Genomic DNA, 16,379 nt, shown 5'->3' with positions numbered 1-16,379 from the left:
AATTGAATGTTACTTTTTTATGCAAAAAAAAATTCTCGTCATATAAAAGCTACATTTATTTTATAATGCTCACATAAATATTCATTAGAAACGAATCAAATTTTATTTCATTTAAAAAGGAAGGCGTGACAATCTTATTTGTTAGCACAGCACAGTCGCACTAATGTGCCGAATGCCGTAAGTTATACAGGGCACTCTCTTCCTTTTTGTTATCTCTTCCTTATGTTACTTCTTCCCCCCTCGCCGTTCCATTATCTTTACAGTTACATTAAGAGTAAACCTACACATAAATCAATAAACTAGAAATACATTAATTATCCCCTAATACGTACAGTTACACGAATTAATATTCGGACGATCTAAAAAAGATGATAACTTTTTAATATTGTACTATACGATTCGAACTTTTTTGGGGAGCTAGAGCAATTAGTTTACTACATCATGTGAAAAGAAATTTTTTCAAAAATTGCATTTGGTCGGAATTGCAGAGAAAATACTAAATCTTACATTTTACAACTTTTTCGTGCGGGCCTATATTGAAAATTTAAAAAGTACGTTTTCTAGGCCTGCGTAAATAATATGCACTGTGAAAGTTTCATCGAAATCGGTTGATGCGGGAAAAACACGACAGGCCTTGAAAGATGTAAGAATTCTTCGATATAGGCTGAAAATCTGCGATTTTTACCATTTTTAAACGTTTTAAACGTAGCTCATTGCAACGTTAACCGATTTTGACGAAATTTTCAAAATATGTTTAGTCGATGTGCTACCCCGGAGATTTACCGCTGGATAGGCTTTCGAAATAATACTCGGGTAACAGGTAGGCTTGATTGCAACACTTTATTTTGGCACTGGTAAACACTTATTATTACAGTCCACGACACTACGTTCCTCGGTCGTCTATCAACAACTACTCGTGGGGTCTGGCGTCCCACCCGCGGTCGCCTACCCCCTCTTTGCCGATAGGGTCCTTCCCTCTCTCTTCGGCCTCCTCCTCGACCAGCTCCGATCACCACAATCCCTCCTTCTTTTTCAGTTTAAGCTTTTGGGTCTTTAATTGCGAATTTCCATTATCTTCGTGTTGACCCCGTTCGTCTGATCCCACGTATGTCGCTGTGCTACTACTAGGGACCTCACTTTGTTTTGGGCTAGCTGGCAATTTCTTCACATGTGTCGTATGTCTTTTGAATGTTCTTCCGTCTTTTTCTAATGTAAGTTCATTCCCTTTTCTTTCTATCACTTTATATTCATCTTTTCCGAACCTACATTCCAGTTTGTTTGAGGCTGTCATATTTTGTGCTATCACTTTGTCTCCTGGCTGTACGTCGCTGGATTTTGCTCCTCTTGCTTTGTCTTCTCTATCTTTCCCTGCTTGTTTTTCGACAGTGTCACTGTCTTTTGCTTCGGTGTCTCCTTCTGTGGCTCTTAGTTCTGTTATCGACGGTATTTTGTCTCTGATGTTCCTTCCCAGTAAAAGTTCTGACGGAGATTTTCCAGTTGTTCCGTGAGGTGTGACGTTGTACATTAACAAGAATTTTTGTACTTCCACTTGGTAGTCTTTAAATTCACTGCTGGCAAATTGCCTTCCGTTATCAGCCCTAATACTTTTTGGAAATCCCAGACGCGAGAACATTTCCGAGAGATGGCTTATTACCACAGATGAAGTTGTGACTTTCAGGAATTTAATTTCTTGGTATTGTAACCGTATTAATGCTACTTCCTGAATTACTATTGATTGAATTTAATAGAATATGTTTTCATCACTATTTAATGATAATGTATGACTAAGATACTATATACTTTGTTCGTGCCTCCAGGCACTGGAAGCGGAGAGGTTTGGATTATCTGATAAATAAGTTGAGAACCAGTTAGGAGGTAAAAGTAGGGTATATTGTACCAATCTTTGTATACAAGTTTTTCTATGTAGAGATCATCCGTCTAGATTATTGACTCTCGGCGTCAATACGTTGGTATGTTTCACATTCGTTCGCCGACAATTAATATACTCGGTGTTGTAAATCCATGCCGTGAGGTACCCTACTTCTCCGAAATACTAAATTCCTCAGAGGAACCGTTCTATATAATTTATAATGAAAATATCTAAACCGTGACGAATACGGTTTCGCTCGCGAATCAAAGGAAACTCGCACACGGGCAAGATAATATATTTTTAACCGAAAACTCCTACTACAAATACGGTCGCCAAACGCGATTCTTCAAATCAGGGTTCACAACCCAGTCAGAGTTTATTACTATAAACTTTGAAGAGACGCTCGCTAAATGCGATTATCAAAGAAACTTGCACGCAGGCAAGATAATATATTCTTTACCGAAAACTCCCACTACAAATACGGTCGCCAAACGCGATACTTCAAATTATAGCCACGCTCCCAGTACACCCACGAGACGCTACGTCTGGAATTATTTCAACAATCGTTATTGATCTGGATTTAGATGTTAAACGTATATGGACTGCTAGACTCGATCGTTATACACGAGCGTACCCTGCCGACTCCTCGGAGAGGTATCGCCCCTGATCACACGCACAATACTCGTCACCTTTGCCTCACCAAAAGAATACACCCTTTCTGCACCAAGCGGTGAGCCCGTTTGTACTCCGGTTCAGTGTCTAATCACTCGTATTGTGCTAATCAATTCTACAGTTTATAATCCGGACAACCAGTGACCGTCGAAACACATAGATACTCTGCCGATTGCTCGGAGAAGTATGCTGCATGCCAACACGTACAAAGCGCCTCTTTACTATGCAACACCAAAAGAGTGAATCCTTCTGCGCTATTAAGCGAGCCTGATTCCACTCCGGTTCTGGAATAGTGAATCAACACAGTACATAATCACTTTGTCATTTGAACGTACAAAACCCCGACAGATGACGATCGTCGTATCACATATGTACTCTGCCGATTTCTCGGAGAAGTACATACATGCCGACACGTACAAAACTCCTTTTACTAGGCTTCACCGAAAGAGTGAATTCGTCTGCGCTATTAAGCGAGCCTGATCCCACTCCGGTTCTAGAATCGCAAATAAGAGTCGTACTAAATCCTTCTGTCGTTCAATTATGATTTTAATGATAATCACACGACTCTATCTATCGACAGTTCCTATTAGATTGCCGTCTTCTCGTACGTTACCTTTACTCTTGACTCTACGCCGACACGATCGTTACACACGATAATAGTTATTAATCTCGGCTGTGCCACAGTACGGTTTGTACTTGTGACTCCTCGGTTTGAGGCGCGTACAAGACGAAGGCAATCTAGGCGGTTTGACTAGAAATGCGAAGTCGGTTTGACTTCTCGAACGAGTACCGGTTTTCGCCAGATCTATTAGAGTCGCGTGTTATTAGACCCGCTTCCAGACGTAGAGTCAGTGATGCCAGAATCATGGGTCGTGGGTTTTTTCCCCTCCGCTCGCTCAGCCTACTCGACCCCCCACTCTAACGCACCGTCGTCGCCAGGTTGCTTCTACTGCGCACGCGCTACACGAACGTATCTCTACTCTGTCCGTATGAGTGCCTGTTCGATTGCACGCGCGCTACACACACCAGCGTACCTCTACTCTGTCCGTGTGCGCTGCTTGTGCGCTTGCGCCAGCCACAATCTATTTTTAGCACTCTCCATCCACATCCACGCCTGCTTGACGGAAACGAAACTGAATCTGAAATTCGGCCGTCGAGCCGTCGAGCGTATCAATCGCAATCTGGAGCTAGCCTTCGAGTCCCCGCGTGCAGCGAGTTTTATTTTTATTTTTCATTACTTTTTTAATTACATTTTTTAACCTTCCAAAAAATTTAAATATATATTATATGTATATTCGTAAGTTTGAACCCTTTATCTCAACCAGGAGGGTAGTGAAAGGGTAAAAACTAATTATTGGTTTTTCCCACATTTTCCCTATTTAATGGTATACTTAAAAATTCTAGAAAAATTCTACAAAATTGTAGATATTATTCCCTATGATTGTGAATTTTTTCAGATTTTTTGCAAATAGTAAGTATGAAAAATCGTATAGCCGGATATAAGATGGTCAAAAGAGCTCATCCAAATTAATTTTTAATCACACGTTCAATAAAAATCACATGTTCAATAAAAAATTACGAAAAAATTCATGAACATTCTGCCTAATAGCATACACGCGATTGAGACCAATTTCAAACTTTTTGGTTGTAAATAGCCAATGGGTATAGCCGGATAAGATAGTCAAAAATGCCCTTGAACCGAATTTTATCGACGATGTGCCATTCGATAGAACACAAAGAAAAAACATACTGTGCAAAATTTCAACCCTGTATTTCGATCGGGAGGGTAGTTATGGGGTAAAATCGAAAAATCAGTTTTGGGCCTATTTTCCCTAGTTAATGACGTTTAGAAATTCTGAAAAAAATCTGACACATGTCAAGAGAACCCAAATACATACTTTGCAATTAGTTTCAGATTTTTAAAAGGGAAATCCTGCTTGTAAAAAATCAAAAACCTCATAAAAATCGAAAAAATGCAGATTTCACATGGAAGTTCTAGAGTGTCCACATTTATATTTTTACAGTAGCAGTATATTGTTATAAGTATTGTTCATGAATTTTTTCAGATTTTTCGGTTTGGTGCGCCGTTGTTAAAAAAAATAAAAACCGATTTTTTCGACGTTTTTTCCGCGAAGAACTAAGCTAACCTTAAAATTGTTACGTTCTATTTATTCTGTAAGTCTATCAGGCTCTGATAAACCTTGAGCATTCTACAGAAGTAATTAAAAAATGAAATCAACTTAATTAATATTTCTACAGTATAGACATTACATCTAGAAATATAAATCACGTTTCCAACAATTCAGTTGGCTCAGTGCGTTAGGCGTTCATACCTAGGAAAGATCATCAAGATTTTCATCGACTAGATAAAAAAAAAATGCTGGTGACTCTTACCAAATGACACTCACATGCGAGAGCTACTCGAGCGGAAAATTATAGTGCCCAACATCACACTAGGGCCACTTAAATGACTTGAGAGATCTACATGTAAAACTCAACATTATCATATTGTACCGTGGCACGATAGCTACCTAATATTATACATATGTACCCCGACGGCACACCGGCTCGGTTTCAGCCTGGCCCCTGTGCACAAAAGGGCGCGTTTTCCGCCTGCCGAGGGCTCGAGCCCAGGGCCTGCCGGCCGGGCTAGGATTCAGCCGATTTGCAAGATTGCAAGGGTGCGGGATTCGCGTTCTCATTGCGTGATAATACAAACACGGGTTTTTTCAGTAGTCAAAAACGCCAGATAAAGGTCAATCTAGGCAGCAATCGCCCTCAAAGGTCTTATTTATTAACTTATTATACTTTTGTCGGTAACAAGGGAGATTGCTACGCATTTGCAAAGTACTGCCACATTGATGCGACCCGCCCTGTGTCGCGCATGCGCGAGAAAAGTTGGGCCCAATCGAAGCACTGATTGGCCACATTAGTGTGATACCATGCTGCCCTCTCAAAAACAGGCTGAATCCCAGCCCGGCCGTCAGGCTCTGGGCTCGAGCCCCCGGCAGGTGAAAATCGCGCCCTTTTGTGCACAGGGGCCAGGCTAAATCGTCCTGATTTGGTCTCAACGCTGAGCCAAGCATTGCGTTAGCCTGTAACGTGTCGGGCTGGGGCTCGGCTAGCTGGGTCCGGCGGTGGGCTCGGGCAGACTGTGCTGTCGGGGTATACAATATGTATATATCGTTGTTAGTAATAAGTTAGTCCCTAAGTAGTACTTAAGCAAACATCCTATACCAAAGACTGTTAAGGGGTTTTTTTTAAATAAAACTTTTTCCCCATTCTCCCTTCCATTATCCGTTAAGGCGCCTCAGCTTACAAGTAATCCAACCGTTACACAGTTCCTATTTATTCTTCCACCGTCCAAAGATTTGTCAAGCACCGAGATTCGCACGCGAGCGAACAGTCAGCTTAACATAGCAATACTGTGTGGAGATTTTTATTATTTTTGTTGACTCCTGTTAACTCTGATTGTACTAATATATTCAAAAAACATGTTTAAAAAAAAAGCGCGTTAGGCGTTCGACTGTTGATCTGCTTATCCTAGGTTCGCTCCCGGCATAGGTATACATTTTTTTTACTTGATTAATTCTTTTTTTTTATGTCTGACTATATAATAACCAATGGTGTGTTTGTAGATTTCTTTTAGAAGCAATATCTACATATTCAAAAAAAATATTTTAAGGTGGAATTCGCAAAAAAATTATAATACATACATAGCTTGTGCGGATCTTAAGTATCTCAGTTTCATTTTATCGTGTTTTCTGTAAAGCATATTTTATTTTATCGATGAATTGAAAGATTTATTTATGTTGAAAATTGGAGGAACGTCTGGCAGTACTCGACATTTTCAGCAGTAATTCCATTTATGTGTCTTCGAGTTTTAAATACTTTGTTATAGAGAAAAGAAAGAAATTCAAGTTGTAGAAATGGCTCTATTGTTGTTTACTTCTTTTGAGGCATTCAATTTGGTACCTCGTCTCTTATGCGGAACAGCAATTGTTGTGTATGTACCACTCAGGGTTGCTAATGAAATATTTCACAGTGAAAGCAGATGTTCCGATACTTGTCAATAAACTAACGGATCTATAAAAGCATATTTAGAATGACAAACTTTTGATGTTTCATTAACTTTTACCTTTGTTCATCTTTATACGTTTACCTTTTCTTTTCTTTACTCGCCTTACGACTCTGTTAGACACAACTACTATATTTGGTGTATTTTACCTTAAAATACTTTTTTAATATTTCAATATTGCTTGTAAAAGAATTCTACAAAAATATCCTTGACTAGTGTGAAGTCAGATATAAAAAAGAAGAGAATTGATGAAATAAAAAAAATAGACCTACGACGGGCGCGAACCTACCATAGGCCGGTCCACAATCGATCGCCTAACGCACTGAGCCAACTGAATTGTTGGAAACGTGATTTATATTTCTTGATGTAATGTCTATACTGTAGAAATATTAATTAAGTTGATTTCATTTTTTAATTACTTCTGTAGAATGCTCAAGGTTTATCAGAGCCTGATAGACTTACAGAATAAATAGAACGTAACAATTTTAAGGTTAGCTTAGTTCTTCGCGGAAAAAACGTCGAAAAAATCGGTTTTTATTTTTTTTAACAACGGCGCACCAAACCGAAAAATCTGAAAAAATTCATGAACAATACTTATAACAATATACTGCTACTGTAAAAATATAAATGTGGACACTCTAGAACTTCCATGTGAAATCTGCATTTTTTCGATTTTTATGAGGTTTTTGATTTTTTACAAGCAGGATTTCCCTTTTAAAAATCTGAAACTAATTGCAAAGTATGTATTTGGGTTCTCTTGACATGTGTCAGATTTTTTTCAGAATTTCTAAACGTCATTAACTAGGGAAAATAGGCCCAAAACTGATTTTTCGATTTTACCCCATAACTACCCTCCCGATCGAAATACAGGGTTGAAATTTTGCACAGTATGTTTTTTCTTTGTGTTCTATCGAATGGCACATCGTCGATAAAATTCGGTTCAAGGGCATTTTTGACTATCTTATCCGGCTATACCAGGGGTCGGCAACCTTTTGAGTCGGAAGAGTCAAAAATTACAATTTACAAAATTTCAAAGTTTTTAAAGAGCCACAACATTTTTTCTTGCCAACAATAAATAGTACTCGCATAAATAAAGTTTTTTGAGAAAAAAAACTAATCTATTTATTCATAAGAAAAAATATCTGTTTATTCATATATAAGTAGTGTTTTTCACAACAAATTAGATAATATATATGTATGTATATTGTATTATATATATCTACATACATAACTCTTTTACTTGAAATAACAAACTATACGTCACAGCCAAAGCACTGGTGAAGACGGCAAAATGTCTTGCGTCGAAAGCGAATTAAAACCTACATAGAAATATCCGACGACGGCGTCATTCGAGAGCTTCCGACGGACTGACGACAGTGACGACTCGTGTCACGGGGGAGGGGTGCGGTGAAAAGCGAGTACAAGTGGCTGAGAGATAGAATCGGTGCCTAATCCTCGTTAATCAGTTCAGAACGATTTTTAAATGTTTTTTTTTATAAAATAAATAATATTTGCGTATGGAACTAAAGAGCCGCAGCTTCACATCCAAAGAGCCGCATGTGGCTCGCGAGCCGCAGGTTGCCGACCCCTGGGCTATACCCATTGGCTATTTACAACCAAAAAGTTTGAAATTGGTCTCAATCGCGTGTATGCTATTAGGCAGAATGTTCATGAATTTTTTCGTAATTTTTTATTGAACATGTGATTTTTATTGAACGTGTGATTAAAAATTAATTTGGATGAGCTCTTTTGACCATCTTATATCCGGCTATACGATTTTTCATACTTACTATTTGCAAAAAATCTGAAAAAATTCACAATCATAGGGAATAATATCTACAATTTTGTAGAATTTTTCTAGAATTTTTAAGTATACCATTAAATAGGGAAAATGTGGGAAAAACCAATAATTAGTTTTTACCCTTTCACTACCCTCCTGGTTGAGATAAAGGGTTCAAACTTACGAATATACATATAATATATATTTAAATTTTTTGGAAGGTTAAAAAATGTAATTAAAAAAGTAATGAAAAATAAAAATAAAACTCGCTGCACGCGGGGACTCGAAGGCTAGCTCCAGATTGCGATTGATACGCTCGACGGCTCGACGGCCGAATTTCAGATTCAGTTTCGTTTCCGTCAAGCAGGCGTGGATGTGGATGGAGAGTGCTAAAAATAGATTGTGGCTGGCGCAAGCGCACAAGCAGCGCACACGGACAGAGTAGAGGTACGCTGGTGTGTGTAGCGCGCGTGCAATCGAACAGGCACTCACACGGACAGAGTAGAGATACGTTCGTGTAGCGCGTGCGCAGTAGAAGCAACCTGGCGACGACGGTGCGTTAGAGTGGGGGGTCGAGTCGGCTGAGCGAGCGGAGGGGAAAAAACCCACGACCCATGATTCTGGCATCACTGCGTAGAGTGATGAATTTGCTTCGCGCATCGACCTCCTTCGATCTGTATCGAGTGGGGATCGGTGCGCGCGCATCCTAATTAGCGATGATGATCTGCGGTCCTTTATTTTGACAAGGATCGCAGATCTTGTCGCGACACGCTGTGGTGGGGATTCGCGATAGTCCCTCTCGCTCTCACTCGATATGTAATTGGTACGGTTACAGTATCTGGAATAATAATCAATGATTACTAATATCATATCTTTATTCGGTAATGGACCCATTAAATCGATGGCAAGACAATGCCAAGGTCCTTCCGGAAATTGGTGTCTACACATCAAGGGTGGCTTGTTTGGTTGTGAGACTAGTAAGCAGTCTCTGCAATTTTTAACAAATTTCTCGATCTGCTTATCCATTGACGGCCACCAGACTTTAACTCGTACACGTCTCTCCATTACGGTTTCTCCTGGGTGTCCTTCGTGGGCTAGTTCCAATACTTGTTTTGTTAGCGTTTGAGGAATTACAATTCTGTTGTTTCTCAGTATCACCGGGCCCATTGACGTCAGTTCTGTTCTGAAAGGGAAATATATATTTTTGTCCTGTAATGGCCAAGAATCGTTATTAATTTTGCTGACTGCGTCGACTATGTCTCTGTCCTCTCTGCTTTCTGAGATTATTTGGGAAATTTTCATCGCCTTTGGAGCACTTCTCTCTACTATTGCGAAGACGTGTTGTTCGCCCTCTGGGTCGAATGAATTCTCGTCCTGTAACTTGCATAACCTTGACACGGAATCGGCAATATTCAGCTTGCCGGGTTGGTATATGACTTTAAACTTGAAGGTTTGTAGTCTTAGCAGCCATCTCTCAATCCGTGCGGGTGGTTTCGAAGATGGTCTAAATATCATTTCTAATGGTTTATGGTCGGTCTCAAGTTCGAATTCTAGTCCCGCTAGATAGAAGTAGAATCTTTCCCCTTTTATTACATTCACCTTGGACCCAGAGTCTATGAGTACTACTAGACGTACGCCTCCAATAAGGCATTCAATTAAATCGTCAGAGTTATTTATGATTCCTTCTTCCGAGTTAATTTTGAAGCAATCGAAGTCTTTAATCTTGTCTTGTGCATCGGATGTTGAGACGCCTGAATCGACATAGTTGATCCTTGATTTAAATCGTTTCTGCCTTTGTTCGGATCGTTCTGGAGTAGCAGGTCTTTTCCTTTGGTGACGCGTCCTGCAACATCTAGCGAAGTGGCCCTGGAAACCACACTTGTGGCATTTCACACTCTTTGCTGGACATGCTTTTATATCGTCGGTGTGTCCTGATTTTCCGCATCTGATACATTGATGGGATTGTCCACTCTTTTGGAATTCCAGTTTATTTATTGAGGCGTATGTATTCGACGATGTACTCGGTCCTGCTAAACTTGCATTCATGGCTGTCGATTGATTCATTATTTGTTCATGTACTTGACACAATTCGATAATTTCGTCTAGTGTCCGCTCCTTCTCCAGGATCTTCTTTTGTAATTCCATGGAGCACCAGCTATCGATGATTTTGTCTTTCATATTTATTTCTATTGCTTCATTCTCACTTTTACCAAAGAAACATCGTTTTACTTGTTGTCTAATTCTTAGTACGAATTTACGGAAATTCTCTCCTTCTTCCCGCTTGATGTTCCTGAAGAGATGACGTTCGAAGGTGGAGTTCTGTTTTGGGGAAAAATGTTCTGACAGTTTGTCTACTAGCACTTTGAAAACATCCTTTTGCTTATCAGTGTCCACCGCTACAATAGCACCAGGCAAACTGTAGGCAACCTCTTGTAGTTGCTCGCCCCCAAAGTGTAAAAGCTTGCTTCTTTTTTTTCCATAGTCTGTTATATCTTCAGATACTAGGTAAAGGTCCAACGAACGGAGCCATCTTTCCCATTCAACTCTGATTATGGCCTTGTCTATGCTTTCACATAGGAATGGTTTTACTCCTATCCCCGATATATTTAACGCCATTTTCACACAATACACTGCACTTCGGCTCACAGCTACCTCGCAATACACTGCACTTCGGCTCACAGCCGCCTCGTAATAACACTGCGTCTCGGCTCACAGCCGCCTCGCAATAACACTGCGTCTCGGCTCACAGCCGCCTCGCAATAACACTGCGTCTCGGCTCACAGCCGCCTCGCAATAACACTGCGTCTCGGCTCACAGCCGTTCCTCAGTATTTATTCCGTGAATATTGATATTCTCACACGCGAAGGTTCGCGAATCCTCGTCGCCAAATGTGCTACCCCGGAGATTTACCGCTGGATAGGCTTTCGAAATAATACTCGGGTAACAGGTAGGCTTGATTGCAACACTTTATTTTGGCACTGGTAAACACTTATTATTACAGTCCACAGTAGATGTTATACACGGGTTCTAAGCCACTTTTCACTTCACGGGAGAGCGGTACCGCCACTTCACGGGGGTGCGGTACCGCCGAGCGGTATTGCACGAGCATATATTACGTCATATTTTTAATGGAATTATTGCATCATGTTTTTATATTTTTAATGGAATTATTGCATCATGTTGTTGGGGCGGGGGAGGGGGGGGGGGTACAGTCCATATCTTGAAAGGTGGGGGAGGGGGGGGGGCAGTTTCCAGGTATTGCATTCGAGACCACTTTCCTGGTATTGCCTGGTGAGGGGGAGGGGGAGGGGTGATCCTTGGGAACGTGTCCGAACGTGTTTATGTTTTCACGTCTCTACATGCAAGACTGTTTATGTCTGTCATCGCCATGCAGCTATCGTAAAACATTCATTTGAACGGAGTTCAATGAACGTCTTGTTTAATTTCATAAATATATACAACGGTCCCCTCTGAAAGATTTATGTAAGGGGACCATACAGCCAGTCAATAATTTTTCTCAACATCGATTTGTCGAGGACCAACGGTTTTTCTCACGTGCGGAGATTTCGATGAACGTATAATCTCAGGAGTTCGATAAAGATCTTCTTATCGATGTAATGCAAGATGTAAGAGGACCGTGTCACTGTTTCTGTCTGCCATCGTCATACAGCCAGCTATCGTAAACATTCATTAAAAGTAGCATTTCAAATAATTTCATACATCTTTTTATCGTAGTTGGTTGGGGATGGTAAGAATGAATGAACAGGACGCGATGGAACGCGAAGTCTTCGCAAACGTTCCATTAATGATTAACTGCTGGAGCTTCGAAATGAAATACGGAATCAAAACTGTATGAATACTGAAAAAAATGTAAACTGAGTTTCTCTTGAGATATATTTCTGTCAATTCTTCATCTCCGCTCTCTGTCTCTATCTCCCTGGTTATTACAATTTATGGATAGGCCGTATGGTGATTATTAACTTCATCAATCGATTGAATCAGTCTTCGATTTTTCGATGATTTCTTCTTTTAATCATACACATTAATTAATCTTGACTAAAATTTTAATCGATTAATGCCCAACTCTGGGGTATTTGGCCGAAAATCTAGAAAGAAGTCAATTTCTAAATTTTTCCGTTTGTCATGGAATTTTTTCTATCCAACGTAGCTAAAGGTTGCTTGTAGTATACTTCATTGAAAGCCAAGAGATTTTACGCCACGCTTTCTGAAACAGCATCCGTTCATTGGCAATTTTCAAGGGTTTTGAGGAAAATTGTGTAAATTCTTGTATTACAGAAGTTTTTCAGTTAGGTGTACAGAGCACTTTCGCACAGATTTCATTTTGTTATCATTTAAATTAGTATAGTTATTAATATTTGTGAACATAATCAATCATGCTGTAAATTTTTTACGATTATAAAGTTTATCGACGATTTTGTTATCGAGCGGAGATTTCGACGAACGTCTAATCTCACGAGTTCGATGAACGTCTTGTTTAATTTCGTAAATATACAACGGTCCCCTCTGAAAGATCTTCTTATCGATGTAATGCAAGATGTAAGAGGACCGTGTCGCTGTTTCTGTCTGCCATCGCCATACAGTCAGCTATCGTAAACGCTCATTAAGAGTAGCATTTCAAATCATTTCTTCCATCTTTTTATCGTAGTTGGTGGGGATGGTAAGAATGAATGAACAGGACGCGATGGAACGCGAAGTCTTCGTGAACGTTCCATCGTTGCAAGCGTTTGTCGTGTTGAGATTCAAAGATCAACCATTTTTCCATACGTGACGGTTTTCGCGTACTGCCCGTTGGACTTGTTGCGTGTGTGTGGAATATTATATGGAGATATTTTTTACATTAGTGGGTAGGGGTATCCATTATAAATTGCTCGTAACAGTCGTCGTATGAAGTTATACCATAAGAAAAAACGTCGACAATCAGGATCGCTATACGAACTTACATCGCGTGTGTGTTTTTATCATCCGACCAGCCAACTTCGCGCATCCCCCTTTCTTCAACGGTAAGTACAATAAAAAAAATTAATAAACGATGTAAAATCTAGTGGAAAAAATTGTGGAAAAAAAATTTATATGCAAAGAGTTAGCCATGTGATCGATGTTTGTCATGACGGCTCGTTCGAACTCTTCGAATTTCGCTTGGGGAAGAACGTTGTTTATCCGACGCTGACAAAAAGTCTGCATGGTATGTCAGTAATTTCATACACGGGATTCCATTTAAAGATTTCGGCTATGAAAAATATCAACAGCACGATATATTCGAAGTAATTCAAAATTTTGTGCGCGATTATGCGAATCCTGTCGTAGCGTACAAAGGTGGATGTTTCGAGAGAGAGACATCCTTCGAAAAATGAAAATAAACTCGATAAATTTGGAAGATTTCAACTCTCCGAAATACGATGTACTAGTTCACGATCCCGTGTATGAAATTGCTGATGACGAACCGTGTCGACTTCACTGTTGGCAACCGAAAAAAAACATCACATACCATTGCAGTCTGCGCGAAGTACAAACATTTCGAGCAGGGGTTAACAATTATAAAAACACGTAAAGTATCAGTTATAAAGACGCGACTTTGAATTTTTTCCACGTCAAAACCACAAACATGACACCTCTTTTTACGTTTTTTTTATTTTTTTCACACAGTGTTTCACAATGATTGCGAAATTGGAGATTGATTCTGGGCGAAGCGCGGTATGGACGTCTGAGGATTCGTCAAAGAATCGTCGCTCGAAGGTAAATAAATTTTCAAAGAAAGAATATCCCAAAGTACATAACATGATATATAACTGTCTACCTGTCTGTTCGCAGGAAACAAAAATAATGAAGACAAATGACAAGAAATTCGCTGCAATAATTATATTTTAATTATTTTTTAATACTTGTATATTTGTATAATTAAAGAGTAGATAAGAGTAACTTTTCACTAATGTAAAAAATATCTCGCTGTATAGGGAGGGGGCGATATTATTACTGTAATTGTTTTCTTTTTAATAAATACGAGTTAATTGTATGAGTAGGAGGACGAGGCGGAGGAGGAGGATTGGTTTTAAATAAAAAATAAGATCTTTCTTATAATTTTTTTATTTGATAAATTATGAAACAGCTAACGAATGAACAGTGCGAGGCACTTATCAACGCAGCGCATTGCAACATTTGTGAAAAACCATGTGAGGAAAAGGATATACGGGTGCGCGATCATTGTCATCTAACAGGACGATATAGAGGCCCCACGCATCAAGATTGCAATTTAAATTACAAAAATTCGTTTTGCATTCCCATAGTTTTCCACAATTTATCCGGGTACGATTCACATTTCATTATCGAAGAAATAGCTAATGCGTTTGAAGGTAGTGTCAACGTATTACCAATAACTAAAGAAAAGTATATTTCATTTACAAAAATGTTGAAGATCAGCAATCAGATTCGCGTAATTGTATTAAATTACGATTCATCGATTCGTACAAAAATGTTTGAACACAAGTCTCGACAAATTAGCATCTTTCCTCGACACAAACAAATTGACAATTTTACGCGTTCCGAATTTCAAAATCTTTCCATAGAAAATTTCATGTTGTTGACGCGAAAGGGTGACTCTTTCCATACGAATATCTCGATTGCGTAGATAAATTAGACGATCTTTGTTTGCGAGTCATTTTACAGTTCGTTGACAGGCGAAACCGTATCCGAACGTGATTATTAGACTGCGGATCTTTATGAAAAATAAAAATTGTCTTCATAAATTGCACAACATAGGAGCCAAATAGAAATATAATTTTTTCTCTAATGATATTAATTAGCTGAAACGAGTACATTGATATTTTTAAATCCTGTTAACCTGTCCACTGCTTTAAATTGCACATACTCATTTTTGCCATAAATGTATAAAATCCGCAGTCTAGTGATTATGTGCATGCCGAGAATGTGTGGAAGCGTTTCAACACAAAAACTTTGGGTGAATACAGCGATCTGTATTTGAAAGCTGATGTTTTGTTACTGGCTGATGTTTTTGAAAATTTTCATAAAAACTTGCATTAAGAGCTACAGTTTAGATCCACCATATTATTACACTTTACCAGGTTTCACGTGGGATGCTATGCTAAAACATATAAAATTAGGTTTGAATTATTAACACAGTGGGCCGGATCGAGAAATTTAGTGACATTTCACGAAAGAGTCGACTCTCTCTCTCTCTCTCTCTCTCTCTCTCTCTCTCTCTCTCTTTCTCATATCGATTTCTAATAAATTTATATTGCCTCCTAAATGTCCATCAACATCGAAGCTGAAAAAATTAATGTTCGTTCACAAAAACTGTAGTTAATATAAATTCACAAAGATAGACATTTTGGGATGCAGTATTTTTCAGCCAAAAAAATTGCTTCTTTTCATCGAGGTGTCCTGATTACCCTATTTAATATTTATTCTGGGTCTTTTGTGTAAATGAAAAACAGTCCTTTGCGGTAACAATTAACGCCGTTAGTTGAGGATGGTTGCTCGCAATGTATTAAAAATTAATATTTAATGAAATGAATAAAATCTATATACTTTCTTAGAATTTGCAAGGTGTATTTTTTAGAGGACCTAACTGGACCTAATCGTATAAACAGATCATTTTCATTAGACCTTCCTCTACATATCCCCACAAAAAAATCATATCCGAACCGATCCGATCTTGGAAATTATGATTGTTTAAAGTTATCGGGGACGTCTCACCTGATGCATAGCAACTCACATACATTAAATACCATCCAAATATGAATATTTTTGCAATTGCATTAAAAGTTCGTACCTACCTAAAACAAGTATGTAATTTTTAACAATAATATAGTTAATCTATTAATTTTATTGTTAAAAACATAACGAACGGTAATAATATAACTGGACTAAGAGTTTCATAGTTTTCCTTAGTGAGTATCACTGTTTTTGGGTAAGTATATCTGTCAATTTATCTATGCAGATAA

General features: G+C 38.9%; 2 long non-coding RNA genes across 2 annotated transcripts in view; one reads left to right on the top strand and one right to left on the bottom strand.

The window, feature by feature from the left end:
• The window catches only part of LOC143218514 (uncharacterized), a 145,773-nt gene extending 140,429 nt beyond the window's left edge, over positions 1-5,344 (bottom strand). The window contains exon 1 of the long non-coding RNA XR_013011101.1: positions 5,094-5,344. This is a non-coding gene — a long non-coding RNA (uncharacterized LOC143218514). The remainder of the gene's footprint in view (positions 1-5,093) is intronic.
• A 6,365-nt stretch (positions 5,345-11,709) lies between these two features.
• LOC143218467 (uncharacterized) lies at positions 11,710-16,095 on the top strand. The gene is made up of 3 exons (XR_013011077.1): positions 11,710-13,421; positions 14,065-14,154; positions 14,230-16,095. It is a non-coding gene; the product is annotated as an uncharacterized LOC143218467 (long non-coding RNA).
• Positions 16,096-16,379: the final 284 nt, after the last annotated feature.

The sequence above is a fragment of the Lasioglossum baleicum genome, chromosome 19 (assembly GCF_051020765.1).
Source record: "Lasioglossum baleicum chromosome 19, iyLasBale1, whole genome shotgun sequence".
Classification (NCBI taxonomy): domain Eukaryota; kingdom Metazoa; phylum Arthropoda; class Insecta; order Hymenoptera; family Halictidae; genus Lasioglossum; species Lasioglossum baleicum.
Note: the sequence above shows the minus strand (reverse complement) of the source record. Positions and strands in the feature narration are given on the sequence as shown.